This window comes from Dasypus novemcinctus, chromosome 1 (genome assembly GCF_030445035.2).
Source record: "Dasypus novemcinctus isolate mDasNov1 chromosome 1, mDasNov1.1.hap2, whole genome shotgun sequence".
Classification (NCBI taxonomy): domain Eukaryota; kingdom Metazoa; phylum Chordata; class Mammalia; order Cingulata; family Dasypodidae; genus Dasypus; species Dasypus novemcinctus.
The window spans coordinates 13,937,195-13,964,260 of NC_080673.1; positions in this window are offsets into that span (position 1 = coordinate 13,937,195).

Sequence of the window (27,066 nt, forward strand, 5' to 3'; positions counted from 1 at the left end):
CATGGTGATACCCACTCTGTTTCTGATTGGGAGGCGCCTTAGATCCCATGGGCAGATGGGTGGAACTGTCTTGCCTGCAGTTGAAGATACCCTTTGCTTCTTGGGTTGGGTGTTGTCTATCATCATCCTTTTGTTAGTTGTCCTGGGTGAGTCTGATTAACTGGAGAGTAGGTATTGGTTACAACTGTGCTGAGATTCAGGGTTCACCTGTCATATGAGCAGCCAGAAGATTAAGTCTCTGGGACATGTATTTATGTGTATCATTCTAATCATAGGTTCAAATAAATGGGACAGAAGAACCATGTGTAGGACAATTATAAATGAGTCAAAATCTGATACACTGGGGGAGACCTTCACCATTTTCTGGTAAGAATAGCTGTGGTGAGGTTTATATTTCCTTAACTTCCCATTAATTCTACAGCATGATTTTGTATTCTTTGTCCTCATTGCCTTTCTTTTTTTTTTTTCCTTAGGACAGGCCTATATTTATAAGTTTTATAGTGTACTTTTCTCAACCATTGGGATTCATGACATCTCATTCTGTTTTTTAAATTTCAATATTTCAATTTTTTAAGAAAAGATACATAGATTACATAAAATGTTACATTAAAAAAATAAGAGTTTATATACCATACTCCTCACACCCACACTTTCCTCCCACATCAACAACTTCTTTCATTAGTGTGGTACATTCATTACATTTGATGAATACATTTTGGAACACTGCTACACAGCCTGGATTATAGTTTATATATCCATTCCATTCAGTGGGTTATGACAGGATATATACTGTCCTTCATCTGTCCCTGTGATATCATTCAGGACAACTCCAAGTCTCAATGTAATGGAAGCAGAGATGATTCAATGATTATGTATTGAAGGCTAGTGTTGTAGAAGTTGAGAGAGGTTCAATTATTTGTGTATAGAAAGGCCAGGACTCAGGAATGATTTTGAGAAGGAAAAATGATTTATTGATGGTCGGCCGGACTTGGGAGCTTTCTGTTTCAAACCTGAGCCCTGAACAAGATTTTCAAGTTCTCTTTATACAAGGGTGGGGAATCAAATGCTGCTTTTATCAAAGAAAACTACTCTTTCTTTTAGTTAAGTCTTTGCCTGAGTACCAGATAGGTTTTGATTTAACATATCGCCCACATTTTAGGTGAGTTTGAATTAGCATCTTGCCCACATTCCGTCTGGATGCAACCTTGAATACACACTCAGTCTTACATCCTTTCTGAACATTCAAAGTCCATAGCACTTAACTGGATTTTTAGAGACTAGACACACTTGGATACAGAATTAGATGATTTTGAATTTATGCACAGGCTATATTATATTTCCCATTTGAGGCCAAGTCCAAGTTCCCTTAAGTTTCGGCATCACCACCATCAGAGTTTCCCTGGACTGACTGGTATGTATGTAGAGTTTGCATCGCTAAATGGCCTCCCGGGACTGGAGATTGCCATGGTCACCAAGGGCAGGACTGCAGCCTCTTACCGTCCCACACCTCAAGTCAGAACAGACTGTTAGGTTACCTCCGAAGAGACAAAGAGTCTCCTGCCCATGGCCCAAATCATTTCCCCCCTTATACCAAGCTTAACTTGCTAAGCTTTGGTATAATTGTTGTTTGAGCTTTGAGGAAGATAGCTGTTTTTTGTTTTGATTGATTACTTCACTTATGAATTTTTAGGGTAGCATCCAGGACCTTGTTTTTAGAAGTTTAGAAGTTTTCATTCTGGACAGCAGAATCCTGGGGTGGGGGCCCCCTCCAGTCATGCTGGGGCCACCGGCGCTCATGTGAATTTCCAGTTAGGCTCCAGATCCATCTATTAATTTTGTTTTACTCTTAAAGATTTGCACCTTTAATCTTAAAGGGGTGCTGAAGGGAGATGATCTCTTTTCTGTAACTGCTTCCTGCTGGCCATGGGCTGTAGTCATTACCTAACAAGGTGTAAAAGTTTTATTTTATTTTAACTGGAGGGAGATGGATCTGGCATTCTGTATGAAGTTGGATGAAGTTTTCATAAGGTTAATAAGATGTTCATTCTGAAAGAAACAAACTTAATTAAAATTTTGGAATACCCGTTTTTAAAAGAGTATATTAGATTACAGTGGTAGACAAGGTAAGGTGCTTCCAAATACGGCACCCCTTTTTAAAAAATGGTGGGAACAGTATATATATATATATTTTTTCTCTAAGTTATTTTCAGAGAGAAATTGCAATAGATACTTAGCTTTGTTTTGAAGATGCATTTCAGGCAGTTTAATAATTGACACTCTTGTTCTGTTAGATGCTCCTGGTGAACTCGCACCTTTTGGACAGTTGGTTTCATTCAGGATTAGTACACTAAGATGGAAATTTTCTTAATTTTCAGCTTTGGAAGTGGATCAGAACAACAGAATAAAGTTTTTTACATTTTGGTTTTATTTGTACAATTTCTGGTAATTTTGACTGTTTAATAGGTGACCCATTATTAGCAAGTAAGCCTCATTTTTGCTGAACAATAGAGTAAAGTAGAATAGTAGGTCAGCAAAGCCTGGCTAAGACTGTTGCCTTATTTTATAGACATGTTTATTAACTATTTAGAAAATAAAGTTACTAGGAATTTAACATGTCTAATATACTTTTGTACTTGATCCAGAATAGAAGAGATAACGTTATAAGTATTAGGCATATATTTAGTACAGGATAAAAGTACAACACTTTAATATTAATTAATGTGTTAGGATTCTGAGTTGTAATTAATAGTTTTAAATTTTAGAATTGTAATACTTTACATGTTATCTCTCCATGGGAGCAGGCCATAATGCCAATTGTGTTTAAGTTTTACTTACAGTATTCTGGTATCATGGCTCCCCTTAGCATGTTCTTCACACAGTGAGCAAGTCGCAGCATCATTGATCCTAGAGAGAGTTTCCAGTATTCTACCAGCCTGGTGCATAGTGCTCTCTGGCACTATGGAACAGTGCCAGTCTGGAGGCGATATCCATTGTACACTTGGCTGTATCGAGTCATCACTGACTGCTGCAGGAGCTTGAAACTGCAACATAGTTTTCATTGACATCGGGAGCAGAACCAGAGGCTGATGTAGCAAATATTTCTAATTGAGGGGTCAGTGACCAGCCTAGCCAATAACTCACATGGGGAGGCAACCTGTAATGTATTCAAGGCCTGGTCTGAATGCACAAAAGAGTTAGGCAATGTTAAAGTTTATTCCTTGTTTTTATATATATTTTGAACAATTTAATGCAACACATCATATACCAAATGACTGCTTACTTATACAATTTTACCATGAAGATAATAGTAGGCATTTTACTTTAATAATAGAGGGAAAAAACTATTTTTCATTGTTAATTTGAAAACAGAAGATTCCTAATAGAATCAAGATAACTTTTTATTACCATTTACTTAAATATGCACCTTGCAGTGACCTTCAGACAGGTTCTATTATCACGAAGTTATTCTTTGCTACCAATACTAATCTAAGTTTTTAGTTAACAATGACTTTTAGAACTAGAACTATTTAAATGTTTTCAGTTTTGAAGATGTTTTACAAACTCTTTATAATTGACTACAACCACATTGACTAGTTACCTTATGTTTAAATAAACTTATTAAATTACAGTTACTAACCAAAGAAATTTATTTATTTAAGAGAGCAAATCTACAATCTTTCTTCTTTAGCTTAATTTCATTAAGCTGAACTTACAATTTTTATTACTGTAAAGATTTTGTACATATGTTAATTTATTTAATGGGTATTTTATAAACTAAGGGAGATTACACCCAAGCTAAATAAAATAGAAACCATTATAGTTTATGTAAGGAATGTTTCCATTTTTTACAGGAAGCTAAAATGTTTTTTCTTTGTTTAAGTTATGAAAATGAATAATTTTTAAAAGCATACTGACTACCAGGTTTCAAAACACATTACACAATTACTTAATTTGTTTAATCAAAATCCAGGAAAGAAAGATCTCTCCATAGTTTCTATGGACTTTTCTTTACTTACTGAAATTTGTCAACAGAACCACTAACTACCCTTATTTTATGGCTGACAAAGGGTTTAAACTGGGAAATTACAGGGCAAACTGATTCTTAATTCCCCAGCCTAGTAGATAGGTTTAATCTGCCACACCTAGTCCTGCCCTCAAAGCTCTTACAAAGAGGAGGCCCTTTCCCAATAGTTCCTATAATCAGATTTCCTTATGACCTTTCCATCCTGCTTAGTTTAATTTGGACTGCAGGAATATTTATTCACATATATAACTGCATACTTAATTTTTAACAATTTGAATAGAGCTCTTTTAAGAATTTTCATTTGTTAATTTAATACTATCATCCTGATGTATGAAGACATACACCGAGCAAATGGGCAGACACAAATAGTTAGACATAGAAACACAACTCATTGATGTTACCTATATTTGCATTATTTTATATACTGTTTAGCTTAACTTGGGTTCCAGAAATATATATTACTTATATAACTGCCTATTTAAACCTCAACAATTTGAGCAAATAGGCAGACATGAATAGTTTGACATAAAAACATAACTTTAGTTACTTAAAACTTCCATTTTTTACAAAATAAATGTGACTGCAAAACATTTCAAAGACTCCTGAAACTTTTTCTTAATTTGCACTATGACTGTGCAGTTTCACACAAGAATTTTGTTTCTTAACTAATGGCTTGTAAACAAAATGTTCCCAATGCTTTAGCACCATTTTCTTTTGTTTCAAAACCTTTTATTTTACCTTGAATTTAGCAGAATTTGGGACAAGCAACAAGATTAATTCTATGTATATTTACCAAGGCTATTTGAAGCCTCAGGGAGACTGGTTTCTCTCATGAATTGCCATCTTAGGAACACTGACAGTCAAGGCAGGAAACTTCCTTCTCGCCCCCCTGCCCCCCGCCAGTCCTTGGGAGATAAAATTCCAGTGGCCATTTAACCCCAAGGGCTAAGAATTCCATCAGGCAGAAATTTAGTTTACACTTGGATTCATGAGAGAGAGCAGGGTTACTAATACCAGTAGGACAGGAGCTGTTATGAAATAACCATAGGCAAAGGCAAGGGGTGAGACTAGGCTTGAAGTAACCATAAGCGAAGGTAAGGTTAGTTTAGAATTTATGCTTACAATAATAGTTTCAGGCCAAATTCACCCAGTTATTTCAGTTATTATCTTTCCACTGTTTTATAACATAAATGCATCTATAAATGATCTTAACTCTTAATTACAGTTTTTATTAATTTTTTTAACATTAAGGTGAATTGGGAACCTTTATTAATTAAGCTACAAGAATTTTATTAGTAACAATTCTGTGAAGCCCTGCCTTTTCTTAATAATGGAACAAATTCTCACCTGTAAGTTATGATTTAATTCAACAGCAAGACAGTATTGGCATTTAAAGATTCATTTTAAACTATGTTTTTACCTTTTTACCATGAATTCTTAGGTGCCAGCAACTGACAGAAGCCAAACATAGATTTTAAAGTGACATTTCATTCTTTTTTTTCTTTTCCCTCTGTAATCTTACAACCTTGAAGTTCCTAGCCAGACCATTGAAAAGGCTATCAAGTGATTAGAGGTTTATTGTTTCAAGAGATAGCCTCCTTTCTTCAGACAAGTTTACAGTTCTAAAATATTTCAAAGTATTTCTTCAGTCTTACAGAGAGAGAGAGAGATTCAGAAAAGTAAAGAACCTGGGCAGAATGCAAATGCATTTTGGCCTTTGACACCCTAAGGAGGGAAATTTACTGCATTTATTTTGATTCTGCTTTTCATCCCCTTCACCTTCCCCCTTCCAGGCAGTCAGGTGCACAGTGATCAAATAGGAGTGTGGTTTATGAATAGAAGGTGTGGACTCACTGGAAAGGGGCAAGCCACTCCCCCATTTCCAGCTTTCTGCCCAAATGGGCAGACAGAACCTACTCAAATTTGGCACCCTTCCTGGGGGCCCAGCCACCCTGACTGGGGCAGCCCCAGCAAGCCCAGGTGTGTGGCGTGGACACAGACAGCCGCTAAGCCCCAGCAAAAGGGCAGAATAGAGATGAGACAGCAGAGCATGCGCAAACATCCAGACTCTGCAGTTTTGCCCCTTATCAATTCACCCCCTTGCCAATGGCAAGGGATGGTTCCAGCTCAACTAAATTCCACTTCAATAACCACACAACTCCAACACTAGCATTGACCTGACAGACAGAAGTACAAAGGTCACTAATCTGACCCCCACAAGTTTTATATATATGTTTTTTTCAGCATGGCTGCCCCCTTCCCCCCCCCCCCAGCCATCACAAACTTTAGAGAGAACATTAACATCTGGTATAAAGTGAATTCATTCGCAATTCAGCACTGTAACAAAAGATTCCAGGTAGACCTTTTTCACTGTTTAACTTTACACCCAGACCAAGCTTCACTAGAAAAGCCAATCCATTTTCCTGTAACCAAGACCAATGTCCAAGACGTTAAGACTCGGACCTATAAACATCCCTTCTTATTATAACCAAGCCTCAACTCCTTCAGTGGATATAAGACCAGTACCAGATGCTAACATGCAGTTAGACAAACCCCAAAACACCAGGCTTTTTCCTGGTTTTCCTCCTTTTTCCTGACCTAGAGAGAAAGGCTTCCCCCCAATTTTCTGGGGCTACTAGGGTTCTCTCAGGAGGTGATCAGCCTCCCTCCCTAGCAATTAAAGCTAGGGTTCTCCAGACTGTGCTTCCCCAGGGAGTCTTACTTTCTCTCATGTTCGGAGTTCTTTTTCGTTCCCAGAATCTTTCTCTTCAGACATTCCATTGCCCTTGATTTTTGTTGGGAAGATTCTGGTGGAGCCCACATATTTTCTGGATTAAATTTAATCCAGGGGTGCCCAGATTTGGGGTTCACCTGAGTCCTCCTGGCTTCCTCAGAAATTTGGAAGGGGCAGCAAGATACTACTGTCTCTGGCATTCATTTGCAATCCTGGGAGAGTCCCCCAAAATGTTGTATAATTTGAGAGAGGTTCAATTATTTGCATATAGAAAGGCCAGGACTCAGGAATGATTTTGAGATAAAAAATGGTTTATTGACAGCTGACTGGACTCGGGAGCTTTTTGTTTCAAACCCGAGCCCTGAACAAGATTTTCAAGTTCCTTTTATACAGGGTGGGGAGTCAAATGGTGCTTTTATCAAAGAAAACTTCTTTGTTAAAAGTCTTTGCCTAAGTACCAGGTAGGTTTTGAATAACATATCGCCCACACCTCAGGTGAGCTTGAATTAGTCTTGCCCACATTCAGTCTGGATGCAACCTTGAACACACATTCAGTCTTACATCCTTTTCGAACATTCAAAGCCCATATCATATAACTGGATTTCTAGAGACTAGACACACTTGGATACAGAATTAGATGATTTTGAATTTATGCACAGGCTATATTATATTTCCCATTTGAGGCCAAGTCCCAGTTCCTTTAAGTTTCGGCATCACCACCATCAGAGTTTCCCTGGACTGACTGGTATGTATGTAGAGTTTGCATTGCTAAATGGCCTCCCGGGACTGGAGTGGTTGCCATGGTCACCAAGGACAGGACTGCAGCCTCTTACCATCCCACACCTGCACATCAGGACAGACAGCCAAGTTATCTCTGAAGAGACAAAGAGCCTCTCACCCATAGCTCTCATCACTAGGATGCAGGAATTCTCTGAGTAGGAAGATTTATTATGACTGGCCGGGCCCAGCAGACTCCTGTTCAAAAAGCCAAGCCCAAAGTAGGGGCTTTAGGTTATTTTTATTCAAGAGACACATAGGGTGGGGCCAGGAGAGGTTTAGGTGTCAAAAAGACTTTCTTTGTTAGTTTTTTCAGGGTTTAGGGGCTTGTTTGAATACCTGCTAACCTTGAATTAACATATTGCCCACATTCCAGATAAGTTTGAATTAACATATCACCCACATTCCATCTGGATGTAACTATGAACACACATTCAGTTTATATCCTTTCTGAATATTCAAAGCCTATAGGGCCTATATCACTTAATTGACTTTCTAGAAACTTGGATACAACCCCAGCACCAACCACAGGTTCAGTAAAAGTGACAGAGGAGGCATGTGTAGAGAATTCACATCTGAGTCCAACTCCATCACACTTAGGAACACAAATTTCAAAGTAGGGCCCACTGACAAGGCACTGAACTCTAGAGCCATAGGACCTGGATATCTCCATAGCCTTCAGGAACACCCCTACCTGAGGTTGTATTTACTTTGGCTGTCTCTGAGATCCTGCTGAGACATGTGTAAATGCAACCCCTCTGATGACTTCCTGATTTATTTTGCATCTCTTAGCCACAAAACTGATTTGTCTTTACCATTTCCCCATTTATTCAAGGTCTTTTTCTAGTTACATCACTAGCCAGTGCTTGGTAGTATTCCTTTAGCACCAGGGAGGCTTATCCCCGGAAGTCATGTCCCATGCTAGGGGAAGGTAATGCATTTATATGCTGAGTTTGGCATATGTAACCAAAAATTTATAAATATGTACAGTCTAAAATGTAAAACATAATGTAAACCATAATGTAACCATGGTTAGTAGTTATGTTTGAATATGTGTATGTCAGTTGTAGCAAATGTATCATCCACATGTAAAAAGGTCATTGCTGGGGAAGAGGGAAGGGGGGGGGATGTTAGGTGTATGGGTGTCCCCTATATTCTATATGTGACTTTATTGTGACCTAAAACTGTTTTGAAGACATAAAAAAAAAGATGTAAGACACTGAGGAAGAAATGGCAAAGATTTTGCCTTTCCACTATACATATAGGACAACACCTATTACAGTGATGAAAGTCAAAATTTTTAAAAAATATTTTTAATTTTTTAATACCCCAATTTATTTCTTACTTTAGTTTTTCTAAATTATTATGTATTTTATTTCTAATCTTTAAACCTACCATTACTATTTCATTTGCCTATTCATTGAACTTGGCAATATGTTAGGCTTCATTTTTGAAGAAGTTTTGGATCACAGAGGGGTTCAACTATGGCAGGGGAAGACATTGGTATCGAATGTCATTGATGGGGGATGTATGAGTGGGAGGGTTTGCTAGGGCATGAATATAGGGTATATACATATGTATGGATGTCTGTTGGGTGTTGACACAGTGGGTAGAGTTTCACAGGACAACTGAGGGAGTGATGAGTTCCCTTCCTGGGGAACTCTGTTTCATTCCCAAAGGAAAATCAGCAAACCCCCAAGAGCAAGGGCAAAGACCAGTGAAGAAGGATGATCCAATGATGGACCCTTGATACTGATCACTATGCTTATGAGCCTGTGTGCTTGAAATTTGAACTTGGCCTAGAGCTACTGGGTGCCTCAGAGATACCTCCTGAGAGCCTCCATAGCCTTTATTTTGTTAATCCTCCCCATCCTGCTCACTTTGCTTCAAAATGACACACGGAAAACTCGGTTTCCATGATGCAACTTCTTACTCATAAAATTGCAAAAGCATTCTGATTTCTGTAATTGTCACATATTTCTACATGTTGAAATCCCTTCTCCATATTTAATCACTTCAAATTATTCCACAACTCAAATTTTCTTTTGCAAATTTTACATATGTGCCTACTCTTATGCTGTTGATAATATTTTTTATTTCCTAGAATGACTTTTCACCTCTTTTTTTCTAAATCCTGCTCATGTTTTACAATGGTAGTCAGAATTTCTTCATGAAGTTTATGTTCATCACCTCATTCAAAAAGTTTGTTTTCAGTGTCTGAAACTTAACAACAGTAAATTATTCAATTTTTAAAAACTTGTATCTATGTATACATATTCTGTCTACACAGAACAGACTATGCTAGTCTATGTACAAGAAGCATATTGATGGATCTGTGTGAGCTCTCAAACTGCAATGCTCTCTTAACTACTTGTGTTCCTCTCTTAGCACAGCCAGAAGTTATGGATCAAAACTTTAGAGAAGGCAGGAGGATAGATCTAGGTTGCTGATGCCCAATTTATCCGATAAGGCTAAGACGATTTTGAATATGATTAGTTTCACTTTAAATGAGAAATATGGCCTATAGTGAATATTGCACAGGAAGTAATGAGATTTTTTTATACCCTAGAGTTCACAGAAAAGAACTCATTAAATCTACACTAGGCATTTCTGTTCCCCCAATTTTTTTCTCTGACAAATTCTAACTGGAGAGTTTTCTCATTCTGTCTTCGGTAATGCAACAGAATGCGTTATAACAGATTTTTCAACAGAAACAAATGATGTGTAAGGAACAGGATGGGTTCTTTTCAGCTAAATGAATTATTCAGTGCCCCCAGTAACTTGTTTAAATTGCTTAAAGCACGTTGCTTGCTTATAGTATAACCATATCTATTTAAATACTGAATAAAACATGGTATCAAGTTTCTAGGCTTAACTCTTTAAACAGTTGTGTACACAAAGTTCAAGATTTAATAAAATTAATATATTCAACTTCTTCAGCAGGGACATTTTGAAAAGAAACTTACTTTTTAAATTGTTTTTCTTTCTCTTTTTTATATTTAAGAAAGCTTAGATCACATCAAATATATAGGAGAATTTTCATATACCCCAACCCTTACCCCTCCCACACTTTCCCATATTAACAACATCTTACATTAGTATGGTATATTTATTACAACTGATGAACACATATTGGAGCATTGCTACTATGGACTATAGTTTACATTGTGGATTTTAGTTTACACTATGCCTCTCAGTTTTATAGGCTTTGACAAAATGTGTATGGCAGGACAATTTCAATGTACCAAAAATGCCCCAATGTTATAACCCATACTTCCCTCTCCTTCCCCTCAGAACTTCTGGTGGCCACTGCCTTTATATCAATGATACATGTTCTTCCATGGCTAGAATACTTCTAAGTCTCCTTTAGCCCATAGTTGTGTTCCCCTCTTACGTTTTTTAATTCCTCAATCTTGAGGATTTGGGGATGGTGATGCCCACTCTATTTCTGATTGAGGGGGGACTTAGATCCCATGGGGCAGATAGATGGAACTGTCTTGCAGTTGTAGACACACCGTTTTTTAGGGATGGGTGTTGTACATCATCATCCTTTTGTTAGTTGTTTTGAGTGAGTCCAATGAACTGCAGAGTAGGAGTTCAGTCTCACCAGAGTTGCAACAGCTTTTCTCCAGTTCATTGGAAACTGGTTTTTAAAAAAAAATTGAGTTTGTGAGCATGAGAAATATGATCTAGTCAGTGTTACTGTCTTGATATGTGCTAAGTCACCAGAAGTTTTAGTCACCATTGTTTTGTTTTTGCAGTGTCCATTCAAATCTTAACACCGCTGTTACAGAAAAAACCATGAGAGTCCAAACAGTTATCACAGTTTTGAATATTTAATGACCACACTTGGGTTTGTTTCCCCACACACATATTGTTATATTAGGTATGAGTATAAATTCTTTGGATGGTGGGACACAACACAAAGACACTTAAGTAGAAGAAGGACTGAACTTTTTTCTTATATATAGCTCCAAACCGTTGAGCAAAGGGCATTGCAGCAGGAGAAAAGGTAAAAGAAAGCTGGAACTGTAGGAGGTGACATATGTATGGCAAGTGAGATGGAGTTAATTAGGTTTCACAGGCTTTCTGTGGATTGAGTATTTTGAGTAAATCCGTGGACTCTAGGGAGAAAAGGCATTAGGTGTTTGATTTCTCGGACTTCTGGCAATTGAGTATATGTGTTGTAAACCAGGAGTGTAGAAACCCAATAAACAAGGTGGTTGGAGTGTGGGTTTAGCAAACTGCCTGCCAGGAAGAATTGAAAGCTTTTAACCATGCCCTCCAAAATGTATTGACCAGCATTTATATAGTATCATTTTTATGGAGATTTAAAAGGATAACTTATTTGGCCACTAGTTGGTGATGATTTTGGTCAAATAATAAACAAAAGCAGTCAAATCTGTACATTTGTCTATCTGTAAGACAAATATAGAATTCTGCAGATGAGATTAATTAAGTCTGTAAGTTAATAATAAGCTTTCAGTTAACTGTGGGTTTTCAGTTAAATCAATTCAAGGAATTATACATTTCTGGAAAGTGGCAGTGCCATGATTTTATTTTACAGATATGTCAACCAACAGGCATTTGATAATGTCTATAATACAAAAGGCTAATGAGCATGCTTTTCAAGCCAATGCAATATGATAAATTACCCTGTAAAAGGCCTTAGTAGTTTTTCATTTCTAGTTTGAAAAATTATAATAATTTGGAGCTTTTAAGTGACTCCTCACATCAAGGTTTGAAATAATTCCTTTTTCTCTAAACTGTGAATTATTGGTCATGTAAAATGATAATGCAAATTTATTTGATTGTAAAATGCCAAATTGTTTTGTGCACAAGATAAAAAGGATAAATTATTAATATATCTGTAGCAGAAGAAAGAAATATTTCATTGTATTTCTCATTTATAGCTTTATTGTCAAGACTGATAGTTAAAGTAAGATGCAGTCTATTCCAATGAGCTACTGAATTAGGGAAATTCACTGTATTGCCAACTTTATCTGAAAATTATGACAATGATTTAAAAAAAATTGGGACTCAGAATTGGAAGGGGGAAATTTGGTCGATTCAAATGTGTCATAAAGTTATAAATTTGCTAAGACTCCATTGAAGGGAAAGCTGCCTGATCACACGACTCTGCTCACAGCTAGGCAGCAGATCCTTCCTTGAAAGAACACCTGAGCGAGGCATCTCTGTGTTTACCCCAGTGGGTCAGAGGGTGAAGCCAAGAGTTGTGTACAAGAATAGAACTGGGAGCTACTTCCAAGAAAATGGTGGACCATAGACTATTGTTAGGGAACAAAACTAAGGTCTAATCCAGCAACATTGCCCCATACCAGAGTAATGAATTCTGGCAATATTTGCCTAGCTGTATTTCAGAATTGCTATCAGTCAATGACAGTTATGTATTTTTTTTCTTCTCACTTAATGGAAGATTTTTCCTATTCTTAATCTACCATTGTGATTTGGGTGTATGGGGGCAGATTATTTGTTTTTTCAGGTTAATAGGATTGCAGATCAAAAGAATTATTATCTGGGCATGCTGATGACACAATTCTATACTTCAAGACTAATGCTATGATTTAGGAGCAATAGAATGGGAGATGAGTTTAGTTTGCTCATGGAATAAATGTACATAGTTTGGCTATAAGGAATTCTTTGATATATTTATGAGATTAAAGGTCCAAATTAATGGTTTTACCATATCTACACCCTTTACCTCATAATTTAGTAATCCTTTTACCCTCTGACTCAGGACTCAGCCATGTAACTTTATTTGGTTAGTAAGACAGTAGAAAACTAGATTTAAGCATTGGCTTGGAAATAATCCATTTCTAAACATTTACAAACAAACTTTTTACCAATTCTGCACAGATTAAGCCTTAGTTTAATGAAAATTGGAAAAATACAGTTTCAGTTACTAACTAGTTTAGTTGAGAATTATAAGGCATCTTCTAGGACACTCATGTCCATTGGTAAATGGTAATCTAGAACCATTCAATGTAGGCAAGGACACCAAGAGCTAAAACTTAAGGAATGAGATCATGTAAAGATTCTGACGAGTAGAGATGAAGTTTCAGGGCAAAGAGAGCATAAAATGTGAAATGGAGGAAGAAAATTAAAGAAATTAATCATGGCATAGTGACCAGATGCAGAAAAAGGACTGGAGTAAAAAATCTTATTTTCTTTCATCTTTTATCAATATTTTATAATTTAGTTTATAGCTGAGTATCTTTATGTCTATATTTTCATAATTTATTATTTCGTATTTAAGGTGCAGGATGTCAGTCCGAGACGATGAGTGAGCTGGAATAGATATTATCATTGTCCTGTGATACAGAGAGTGACAGATGGAACATTTGTTCTTTCCTTCTGAGACAACTATCTTTAGATAGCTCTGGGTGATTACTAACTTCCCTGTAGCACGAGCTGACTCTAGGAGCTCCATACTCTACCACCACCTTGCTTGTTATCCTAACACAGGGTTTTACTTTGTTTTGTTTTATGTTAAGTTTCCTCTTTGGCACTTGCTTCCACTTATTCTCTATCCTTGTAGTTGTCCATGTTACCTTGAAAAAATATAAGACCATAGAAAAGGAAAGAGAGAAGAAGGGGAAAAGAATAATAGTAATAAAAAAAGAACCATAAAAGAGCCAGGAAAAAATAAGTTGTAAGAGTGAAAAATCATTTAAAAAATGCAATGCAATAAAAATTTAAAAGTTGGAATAAAAATGAAATGAGAAAAATAGACTAAAGTAAATGACGAGTGTAGCAGTTTGATATTATTGATGAATTCCAAAAAAAATATTGGATTATGTTTGTAAACTGATCTTTTCCTCTGGGCATATTAGATTATATTGGATTCAGAGGTTTATTTGATTAAGTAATCAGGAAAACCTGTTGTGCCAGTAGGGCATAAAAGACATGGCAAAGGACAGAGTTTGAGGGTTTTCGATGTTGGAGTTTGATGCTGAAGCCTTAAGCTGGAGCCCCAGGAAGTAAGCACACAGAGAAAAAAGAAGCAAACTCCATGAAGGAAGGAACCCAGGAAGCCTGAACTCTTGCAGATGTCGGCAAACATCTTGCTCTAACATGTGAAATTAGACTTTGGTGAGGGAAGTAACTTATACTTTACGGTCTGCTATCTGTAAGCTCCTACCCCAAATAAATACCCTTTATAAAAACGAACCATTTTCTGGTATTTGGCATCAATACCAGATGCCAAATTAGTTGGCTGACTAACACAACTAGAAAGATGGAGAGAAGAGGAAGGAGGTGAAGGAGGAGACCAAACAGGAGAAGGTGGGATGAAAGAAAACCAATGAAAGAGGGGAAAATGAAAGAAAGGAAAATAATAAAGACACTCAAGAGTGAAAATAAAAGGGGGGGTGGGAAGGAAACAAAGATAGATTTAAAAAACAAACAAAAAGATTTCCCTCCTATGGCCCTAGGAAACTTAGGCTGGTGTCCATCACTCAGTCAACCTGAAATTCACCCTCCACAGGTAAGGAACCTGGTTTTAGTAAATAAAATAAAGCATAAAAAATAAAATAAAATAAAAAATATCAAAAAATATAAAATAGATCAAAAAACCTAAAACAAAAAACCCTCAGTCTATAAATTCCCTGTCACAAGGTGCCAACTAGCCGCCTGACAACCCTCTGGGTCCTTTCTCTTAGGGAGTTCCAGGAATTGGAGCAAGGACCTAGAAAATGTGAGGTAGGCATTCCACCACTGAGCTCCTCCCACTCCACAGCTCAGGCAGGCTTCTCAAAGCTTATCAGCTTCTCCCTGCCCTCTTTTCCCTCTGGAAAGTTGGGCTTTTAACAGTTTGCTATCTTTCTCTCCTGGCTTCTTTCTCTCCCAGGCTTATGAGGTGGCCTTTCTGCTGACCCGCTCATTGACCTCTCCCTCCCAGGGCAGTTGGTTTTCATAGCCTGCCTGATCAGACACCCACTCCCCTCTCCCTGGTGCCACTTCAGTCCTGGGTGGGGTCCTTTTTGAGATTCAAAGGGGACTCAGCTGGCCAAACTCACCAAGGAGTAACCACTCTGTGCGTCTGCCAGACCCGTCTTCCTCCCAGGCAGGAGAATGTTTTTTCCTCACTCAGTTGGCTGCCGTGAGCCAGGACTTTTACCAAGGCTATTTGCCTTGAGGGTGGGGATATATGTGCCTATTCCCAGGCCCAGGTGAGAGTATCTCATGGTTTTTGTCTGCCCCTTTGTCTCTCTGTCTCTCTCCTTCCTGGATGATGCACAGTACTCTGCTGATCTGCAGATCCCCAATGCAGCAGTCTTGGATTGCTTTTTTGTCCTTTCTCTGTTTTTTATTGTAGATAGAGTTGAGGCCTGCCTATCTATTCCAAAACCATCTTCCAGGAAGTCCTCTACATTCCCTTCAATATGTAGATTTATATTTATTTTCATTTCAGAAACATGTTTTAGACTTATATCCTTGAACATCAACCCCTTTCCATAATTTTGGTTTTATTCCTCTGAGCTAATATGTCTGTTTTGAATCTCTTCCTGTCTATCATTTTCTTTCTAATATTTTAGACGCAGTACTTTATTTCTATTTAATTTAGTTTCTTCTTCTGAGTTTTTTCTTGTATGCCGCTTTCTAGGCACATCTCTTCTCTGTTATACTTCTTCCAGTTCCATCTTCTTTATCTGTAATTCTTTTTTTCATTTCTTTCCTTATATTGTGCCAACTGACATTTCATCTCATGAATGCCAACTGACATTCTCATTCTCTTATTTTCTTTTTCTTTCCCATAGTATTTATTTTTATGATGGGAATTTCCCTAAGGTTAATGTGTCATTGATTTATTTTCAATCATGACAAAATAGTTATTTTTCTCTACTCTTTAGCAATACTTTATATATTAATAGTTTTAATACTCTTGTTTTCCTTGTATGTAGTGCCATTTTAATGATGCTAGGTGTACATGTTTTATCCTTTTAATTTCTTACTTTTGAGGGACTTCTCTTTTGAGTTGTTAAATCATTTGCCCTAGTTACTGAACTTCCTTCCTTGAGGGAGAATATCTCAGAGAAGTATCCAGTGTTGACCTGTTGCTTTTAACAGTGCAGAGGACCCCTTTTCTCTGCTGCTGCAGAAAAAAACTTGTCTTCCAAACAGAACTGCTCTGTTGATTGTGAAACCCTGTCCTTAACTGCTCCCCTGAAGCAAAGCAGGTCCAAGGGGGCTTCAGCTGCCATCACAACTCACCCCTGTGTCTGGATCTGCAGCTCACCTTAGGGTACCCTATACTTTCAGAAAGTTCATTTGTGCTAATACTTTTAAAATTATGCTCTGCAGAGCCCATTCACTGTTGAAATTGTCTAAAATACTTTTATTTCTGATTTCTCCCACTTAATTTCTGCTTGATTTCAGTGAATTTACAAAGCACGAGCAAATAAGAGTTAGGAATTATATTTGCATTTTTATATTGTCACGAAATATGGAGTATGTATTCTGTTTTAATATTCTTTGTTGCTTTTGAGTGACTTCCAGGAAGAGAAGGGAAATGTCTATTTGCACATCCATCTTCATTACTGAAGCCAATAAGGCTTTGTAAAAGCACAAGACAATTTATATGCATATAGCTAAATTGATCATCTTTCTAGAACAAATGTTACAACGGGGCTGAGAAGATAAGATACTTACATATTTTTATTTAGTTCAGTTTGTGAGCTCAGTTTTTTTTGTAGCTTTTCACTAGCTTGCAGTTATCCCTTTAATTGAATAATGAGAGGAGATACAAGGTTTCAATATCTCTCAATAATGGTACTTAGAGTTACATTTTTAACTAGAAAATAAAATGGCACACTGTTGAGGAGTGTAGGGACAGTACTTTGAAATCTACATACTTTTACGATTGCTTTCTTTCTGTTGAATAGGATCTGATAAGCTTTTTTATTGTTGTAAGATATTATACTGCTCTATACTTTATTCTTACTCTCTTTTTCCGAAGTGTGATATTAAAGTTACATCAACTTTATGAAATTGACTCTTTTTGAAAAAACATTTTTAACATGACCACTAAAGATCACCATGTTTATTAATATTTATCCTTCAAATTTTATTTATGCTTCAACAATTCTATGTTAATTACTTACTCTCCCGTCAATCTTACTTCACACTTGGACATCAATGAAATTATTATTAAAAAAGTTAGAATTCCCAATTATTCCTTCCCTCTACTTGCAAGATATTGATAGCTATTTTTTACCCCAAAAAAGGTAGATTCATAACTACCAGTTTCTACTTTTCCAATTCACCCTTGTACAACAATGATCACTTGAAGATGCAAATCTGATTATTTTGCTTACTGCTTCCTGATCCTTTGTTTTAGTACCAAGTCCATATTAACTGGCACGTCAAGATGTGACCAGTTTTACTTCTTCAGCCTTATCTCTGTTCATTTAAGAAGCACACCCTAGATTCCAGGAATACATAATAAACATGATTACAGAAGGCACCAGGGTCTCTCATACTCCTACCACTTTTACATGCTGATTTTTCTACTTTTGTTCCTCATTCTTTAAATTTGAGTTCAGCATTCATTTTCTATAGGGCCGCTTGGAAATTTTAATTACCCAGTTCACTTTTGCTTTCATTTTATGATGAACATATTGTAGCAGTTGGGTATTATTTATGAATTCTAAAAATAGATATTGGATTATGTTTGTAAATTGGTCTGTCAGAGGTTTCCCTTTTACATGATTAAATTATGATTAGAGCTTTGATTAGGCCATGTCAGTAGGATGTTGAGTCCCCACTCCCCTTGGTGGGCAGGGCCTCACAGAGAAAATGACCAGGCACTGGAGATAGTTAGAGTTTTAATGCTGGAGCCCTGGGAAGTAAACACACAGGAGAAGAACACAGAGGAGGAGAGACAGCTCCATAGACACAGCAGAGGCCCTGGGAAGAGAGAGAGCCTGATAGTCTACAGTTGACTTGTCGAGAGACCAGAGCAGCTGAGCCTAGAGAGAAACAAGCCCTGGGAGAGAGAGAGAGAATTATTGCAGTCTATAGCTGATATTGGAAGCAGCTGGGGCCATAGAGACTTAAGAGGAAGAGGAAGGCTGGACCCTTGCAGATGTCAGGAGCCATCTTGCTCCAACACATAGCAACAGATTTTGATAAGGGAAGTAACTTATGCTTTATGGCTGGTAACCGTACGCCTCTACCCCGATTAAATACCCTTTACAAAATCCAACAGATTTCTGGTATTTTGCATTAGCACCCCTTTGGTTGACTAATACACATATACATACATATGTACACACATAGAAGCATCTACATACACATACTCACATACATACAAAAGTATGTGTGTGTAAATATATATATACATGTATAGATACTCTACAAATAGAATATATCGCTAAACTGCTGCTTTTAAGCTTTGTTTGTTTTTAATTTTTTAAGAAAGTTTTAGATAACATAAATGTTACATCATAAAAAAAGGGGATTCCCAAATGCACCACCCCCTGCCCCTCCCACATTTCCCACATTAACAGCACTCTTCATTAGGGTGGTACATTGGTCACAATTGATGAACACGTATTGAAAGCATTGCTACTAACTGTGGATTGTAGTTTACATTATAGTCTCTGTTCTGACCCACACAATTTTGTAGGTTGACAAAATGTATAATGGCCTGTATCCATCATTGCAATGTCATTCAGGACAATTCCAACATTCCAAAAATGCCCCCATATTACATATTTTTCTTCCCTCTCCCTCCCCTCAGAACCTCTGATGGCCACTGCCTTTATATCAATGATTCGTTTTTCCATTGTTAGAACAATGTCTGTAATAGAATAACGTTTACTTCTCTTCAGCTTTGAGCAAGGTATTGGAATTTTATAGATTACCTAATAATATTTTAATCAATTAGATTAGATTTAGTCAGTTCTTTACTTTCTTTTAACTGAGTACTTACAAAGGATTATTAAAAATAGGAAAAAATGGCTGTTTTAAAATTTCTCTAATGTATACTCTTATTTTCTATGGGACAAAAAAATATATGAAATGCCTAAGAAAGTTAAATTATTTATATGTTTAGCAGACATTAGGATCAAAACACATGTGTTACATAAAATAGCTAGGCAAGGTTTATTGGGTCATTTTTTAAAAAATTGACAGGCCATATCTATGAACAGCAGATGTGGAAACATCGTATTTTTGTTATCTAGAAAGAAACATTGGAAAGGTGAGAGGTTATACTGTAATTTTACTATTATCTCAAATTTTGAATTATTCAGCTACCATACAAGTCACAAGAGATCAATCATCTTTCTCCTCTTATATACTTTGGGAAAAGCATGCAATTTTTGCTCAAATAAGTCAAGGTAATTAATGGAGAACCATGCATTATCTATTAGGGTTTCATTACTCTCAATTTTTTTTCAAATTATGTAATTAATAATATACTATAATAAATGTATTTATTGTGAAAAACTTATTATCTAAATATGTGTGGTTTAATAGAATTTGCCATGCATTTCTTCTGCTGCCTGCCTCTTCATTCTTAAAATATTCCAATAACTCAAAACAGCATCTACCTTCAGGAAAATTAAAGAGCTGTTCTCCTGAAATGAACATCACCTACTTTTTAAAAATAATTTAAAATCATCTAAAGGTCTTAAATAAATTAAGAAAATGCACAAATATGCAAAATCTTCATATTTTTATTCCAAATTTGATAACTATAGCATTCTTATAGATTGATACATTTCAAATGTATTTTATATGAAAGGCAGTAGTACTCTCATTTAAATTAAGAGGAAATAATTTACAGTAGTTTACAGTGAATCTTCTGCCACAGAAAATAGAAGAAAAAAGTTTCTAGGCTATAAAATTAAATATTAAAAGTTCTACATTTTTTTATCAACTGACTTGCTAACTTTTTATGTGAACTGATGTTATTTTTGTTGAGGAAATAAACATGCTTCAGGTGTTAAAGCACTAAATTCTTGCAGAGCATTCCTTTCCAATGAAAATCATTTATTAAAATCTAATAAAAACTGATTGCTTATTTGAAAAGTAAAACCAATCTAACCAGTTTCTTGGATCATTTATTGTGTCGTGGTGTATGGTCTTAGTCTGCCAAGGTTGCCATGACAAATGCCACCAAATGGGTTGGCTTAGCAAAAAATAATTAATGGCTCACAATTTGGAAGCCTGGATGTCCCAGATTAAGGCTTCAGCAAGGCCATGCTTTCTCCTCCAAATACGGAGTGTTTTGGTGCTGCCTTGCCACAGTGCTTGGGGCTCCTTTGCTTGGATATCTCCCCCCTTCACACAGGAGATTATTCTTCTCTCTTCCAGGTTCTTTTAGCTTCTGGCTTCTGGCTCCTTCTCTAATTTAATGTACTTAAATTTCTTCTGTTTTTAAAGGACCCCAGTAATATGGATTAAGTCCCAAGCTAGTTCAGTTGGCCAGATCTTAACTAATCTACATATTCATAGTGTTCTATTTATAAATAAAGTTAAGAACATGTCTTTGTTGGGGTACATAATTCAACCTACTGCATACATTATGTTCATTTGTGTAGTTGAAAATGCCCAAAGTGAAGGAGATAATCTTAACTACTGATTATATTTACATATATATCATATATATCCTAAAATACTGGTCATCATAGCTTGGGGCATTATCTTAAAACCTAAAAAATTCCATGTTCCTATCAATTGGCTTATCTGACATTATTTTAGGTAGCTTTAACTCATATTTTATCTATTTAAATCTTACTCCAAGTAACACAGACTCAAAAGCTCCCAGGCTGGCTCAGGAATCTCTTGGTTCACAGTTCTCAAATTTGCTTTTATGTGTATGCTAACTCTTATTTCTTTCAGCTAAGCAATGTGGTATGTATATTTTTCATGTATTAAATGAATAAGTGAAACTTATATCAATTACTTTACATTTAATTATTTGCATGCCCCTTCCTAATAGAATGCCTGCACCCTCAAGATAGTCATGATGTGTTGATTTGCATTTATGGACCAACCTGCCTAACAGTGATTTTCTGCATAACAAGTGTTCAATTGGTCTTGAATTTGATTTAGCTTTTCAATTCTAAATTAAGTTTCTCAGTCTCTGAGGTGAAAATTTCACTTCATTTACAAAGTAAGCCATTTGTTCTTGAAGATATATATACAATTCCTGGAAAGGAAAAAATAATATGTACCAGCATAAAATACTTTAACTCCTTTTGTTTATAAGTCTTTTAAAGTTGTAAAGCAAAACTAGATTAATAATGAATTATAAATCAGCCTACAAAACCAGTGCAATTATAATTAACAAAACTTTTTTTGTGATGATTGATATTACTTTCCTGACTAATGATGTACACAATATGAGTATGTTATGAAATGATACAGTACCAACTTTTTTGATTTTAAAACATTTAAGTTGTGAGATTCCTATGGTAACTGAATACTTTAATACTCTTCTCTGTTTAGCCTTCACTTTGAACAAATGTTTAATTTATATAATTGATTTTGCTCTGTCCTTTCCCAAGAGGTCCATACAATAAACATGGTACTATTTTCCATTATTAATAAAGCCAAAAATGCAGATAATGAAAAAATAGAATCACATTCAATTTTAGAAGTTACCCAGATGATATGCATTACATAGTTTCTCAATTAGAAAAACAGAACTTGAAAAACAAATTTGAAAAGAACCAGCATACTAACAAATATTTGGTGACTGTGAAACCCAGATTTATGTAATATTGCCTCTGATTATTTAACATCTCTTACAGGTTTCATCTTTCAGAAATCAACTTATTCAAGAAATATTTATTCATTTTCTAGTATTTGACAGCATTTTGGATATTGGGATTATATTAGTGACCAAGTGGCAAATACACCCTTCTCTTATAGTGCTTATAGTACCATGTATTAAACATTTATATACATTTTAAAATAAGACTACTAGACAGGTATGCACTTTTATAGTTATATAGTGGAAAATGGAAAAAGGCAGAATAATGTATTGATTTAAATTTGTGGCTTTGGAGAAAGAGCATATGTATAAATCTCATTTCAACCATTTTAATAGCTATAGTACTTAACATCTATAAAACGTTAGTTCCCTTATTTGCAAATATGCAAAATAAAAGTTCCTACATAGAGGAGTTATTTTGAAGATTAATTAAACTAATCAGTGTAATGTACTTCAACATAATGAAGGCTAAAAACATTATTTTAATATTGTCGTTAAGAATTAACGTGTTATTTGGACACAGTTTCAAGAATGTTAACAGAAGGTGCAAAACACCTGGCATAGAGACAAAAGTCTTTATTAATCACAGAAATAGAAACTTTTGTGTATCAGCATTTGAGCAGGTTCTTTGCACCACTATTCCCACAGAGAAACAAAAAAAGGACCAGACTCTTGCACACACACTGTGTTGCATTACAGGAGAGCACCAAGGCTAGGAATTACGAGCCTTCAGTAATGAACATTAACTCTGCTTGCTTTTTCTTTCAGAGGTAAGCAACATCTTTATTATAGTGAACAGTAAACAAAACTGCCCTTTGCTCCATTGGAGAACACTGGATCTATCTACCAAGACGGTTTGCTGTTTTAAAAATCCTTGAAAAGGTAATTAAAATAAAAGGCTGTCAGTGCCTCCACTGAAAAGTGTACAAAATATGAGAGACCAGTGGAGATTTTCTCTCAAAAGCTATTATTTGAAATAGGTATAAAGAAAGAAAAGCTTACATTTAAGAGGGTATGCAACAAAAGGAGAATAACTGATGGAAGCAATGATAGGACAAACTAGCAAATAAGGTTTCAATGAAAAGTTGAAAAATGAACAGATTCTTTGCAGATGAAGTGGAGAATATATGTACATGATGACATTTGCAAAAATTTGTCTGGAGGATGCTGATACAAACTGCTCATGTTGGCCCTGAGAGTAAAAAACTGTGTGATTAATTCAGAAAATAAAGAAAAGAAAAACTCTCTGGAGCAGAAGAAGATGGGGGAATGTGGCAAAAATAAATAAATAAATAAGGAAAAAGAGATAGAGGTCAGGTAATTGCCTACTAACATTTCACATCTTAAAATAAAATAAATGAAGAGCATTTCTATGTAAACATTAGGATCATTTTTTCAATTTCTGCAAAAGTCTGCAGGATTTTGATGGGGATTGCATTCAATTTATAGATCCTTTTGGGGAAAACTGCCATTTTAATATTTTTGAGTTGTTAAATCTATGAACTTGGAATGTCTCACCATTTATTTAGGTTGGCTTTAGTTTCTCTCAGCAATGTTTTGTCATTTTCTGTTTAAAAGCATAACACATTAAAATGAAATATTCCTAGATATTTATATGCTATTAATAATGGAAATACTGTCTTAATTTCATTTTCAGACTGTTCATTGTTAGTTAGAAATGTAATTGATTTTTTTTTTTGTCATTGGTATTCTGTATCCTTGCTGAACAGGTTTATTCTGTGAAAAATACAAGATGCAGGACTATGTATTCTATATCCTTAATTTTCTAATGAGTAAGTAAAAGCAAAGTGTGTTTGTTTATGCATAGTTGCTGATTTTTGCCAAATTTTCCACAATAAATAAATAAAATTACAATGGTTAAGTCAAGGCTTGGGAGTTGGGGAGTCCAGTGCAGGGATAGGGATGGAAGCAAGGTGATTGTGAGTTTATCTCTTTACTACTTTTGGCTTTTGAACTACATAAATATTTTACATAATCAAAGTAAAATTCTATCAAAATGAAAAAGTAAAATAAATGAGAGGTTGATGTTAAAGCAAATTGAAAGAAATGAATCTAAATGTGTATCAAATAGGCAATAAAATACACAAAGAAAACCATTATTTTAAGTGATTTTTGAACAAAGTTTTTTGACTATGTGACCTTTATGAGATATAGTCTAAGGTCAAGACATCTTCAACATTTCTGAGTAGTTCGGCTATTATTACTAACACTGGTAATTGATCTGAACTTCTTTTTGTATATTGCAGTATAAAATATTGTTCCAACCCAACTCTTGAAGGGCATGTGTCAGGGCAACTGCAAGACCAAAGAACGCACCAGGCAAAGCATCAGTCATGAGTTTTATTGGGACTTTTGACCAGGGGAGACTCTTTGATGGCGGCAGGTCAAAGATTGAAAATGGCACTCCTCGAAGAAGCAAGAAAAGAAGGAGTAATATAAGGGGTATAAGGATAAAGACATTCCGTGGGGTATGAGAACAGAATTTCTGCAAGAGTTATATGAGGTGCACAAACAAGGTGTTTGTTGATGTTATCACAGGAAGGGAGTATATAGCCTTGGAGGGATTAAAGTTTGTAGAACCATTTATAAATTCTTTCCTCATGGGAGACCTGTTACTTTTAAATGAGTGAGTGTCCAGCTATGCCAGCAGCTATTTGCTTTGGGCCATGTTTCATTTGAGGAGGGGTAGCCTGGGACCTGGGCTTCCACAATCCACACCAACTCTGCAGCTGGCATTGACCCTAGGACAAGCATTGCATCCACATTTTACAACAACAGTATAACAGACAACAGAATAATGAGGCCTCCACCAAAAGCTAGTAGACCTGTGAAGACACATTGCCAGGATCAGGAGAGGGAATTAAACCAGTCAGATAGAGGATCAGTGGCAATTGATCAATGTGTTGTCTGTGCTCTTGCATATCATTTAGAGCTTGTGAAATATTATGGGAGTGGTCAGAAATATATACATAATACTGAACATTAACGAGGGCACACGTCCACCCTGTGCCACAGCAAGAATATCTGAAGCCATCCTATTTTGCAAAACTACTATACACAATTGAGTAGTTTCATCCAGCAAGGAAAAGCTACCTTAGAATCATTAAGGGCTTGAGTGGTGTGATTAGCTAAAACAGTTATATGTTTTTTGGTGACAATTGCAGCACCACCTGGCACAACAGTGGCTAATGGATAGAACCAGGGGAAGTGTGCCTTACACTCTACCTAGCTTTAATCATTTCCCAATTACTGGGAGTACAGGGTAATGAATCATATAAAGTGGCAGGGCCATAGGACTATCCACACGTACATTGTTCATTCCAGCTGTGGAGTAAATACAGGGACCTGTTTTGCCTGCAAGTCCATAACCATTCTGTAGGGTAAAGGTAAGCCCTGGTTGTTAAGCAGTAGGCCTGCCACTGGAAAAGGCTATCATTTTTAGCTTGACAGTGTAATTCAGTGGGTACCTACCCCATATTACAGATTCCCTCCTGTCATTCCATATGGACAGGTGCACCATGATCTAGGGTGACAGATTCAGCTGTTAACCATCCTAAGCTATCATGTACAGCATTTTCTAATAAAGGTTTAGATTTATTCACCTGTTCCCTTACTAGGGAAAAATATATAATTATGAGTCTCATTGAAAGATGGCAGCTGGATTTCAGGCTTAAATGGAAAGGTCTTATTCCAAATTTGTCATTGGGTCATATCCTACCATGCCAGCAAGGTGCTCCACACTGTCTAATTTGCATGTGTGACAGTCCAAGGAAGGCCAGTAGCACCCAAGGATGGCAGGTTTGTGCAAATCCATATTGGGTGTGATTGTGGGCATGAGTGTCTGCTGAAGCCCCCTGCGTGAAGGTATTGGCTAAGATGCTATGGGCAAAAGAATGTTTATGAGGAACAATAAGGGACAGATCAAGCTAGTCTAACAGTATACTAGCAACATTTCCATTAGTGTCGTGGGGGGGGCGGTTATGAGAAGGTTTCCAATATCATACATTTTCTCTTTCTAAATTCTCTGGGTTTTCTTCAGTGACATCAATAACTAGCTCAGATCTAAGAAAAGTCCACGTAGATATACACAGAGCCCCAGCAAGAACAGAATATCCCAGATTATTAGTAGAGATTTTCACTGGCGTTTTTTATATATAAACTGTGGTCTTATAACAATGTTTTGGGTGACTCTATTCCCCAAGGATTTAAGAGTCCCAGTGGGTAAGGCTGCATAGGCAGTGCAGGCCAGTACCTCGGCCAAATGACCTCATTATCCCCAGTTTGTATAGTTTGAAGTATAGGCAAATAATAGACTATTATTACTTCCCCTTTTGGGCTGTAGGGCAGCTGGCCTTTTAATTTGTAATCTCAATGCCTGATCAGTCCTGTAGTTAGCATTTCAATTGGAGCAGGGGCTGCAGCCCACAGTGCTGAATTCAAATGGGTTAGGGTTAGATATAGTTTCTTAGTCAATTGTTTTAAAAATCCATTATTGCCTTTTATAAGTTCCCTTGAAAAGCCATTCATCCTTTCCATAAAACCTGCACCAGTGGGGTTAAAAGGTAGATGGAAAGAATATTCTGGTCTATAGCCCAAGACTGTGCCAGGTGATTGGTAAATGGAGTTCTTTGGTCACTGTCTATTTGGGCTGGCACCCTGTATAGGACACTTAATTTTTCTTGGCAGAGAATAGTAGCCTACTAGTTGGCCTTTCCTCTTGGGAAGGCCAACAAGAGTGCCGTGGCAGTGTCTGAGGCACTG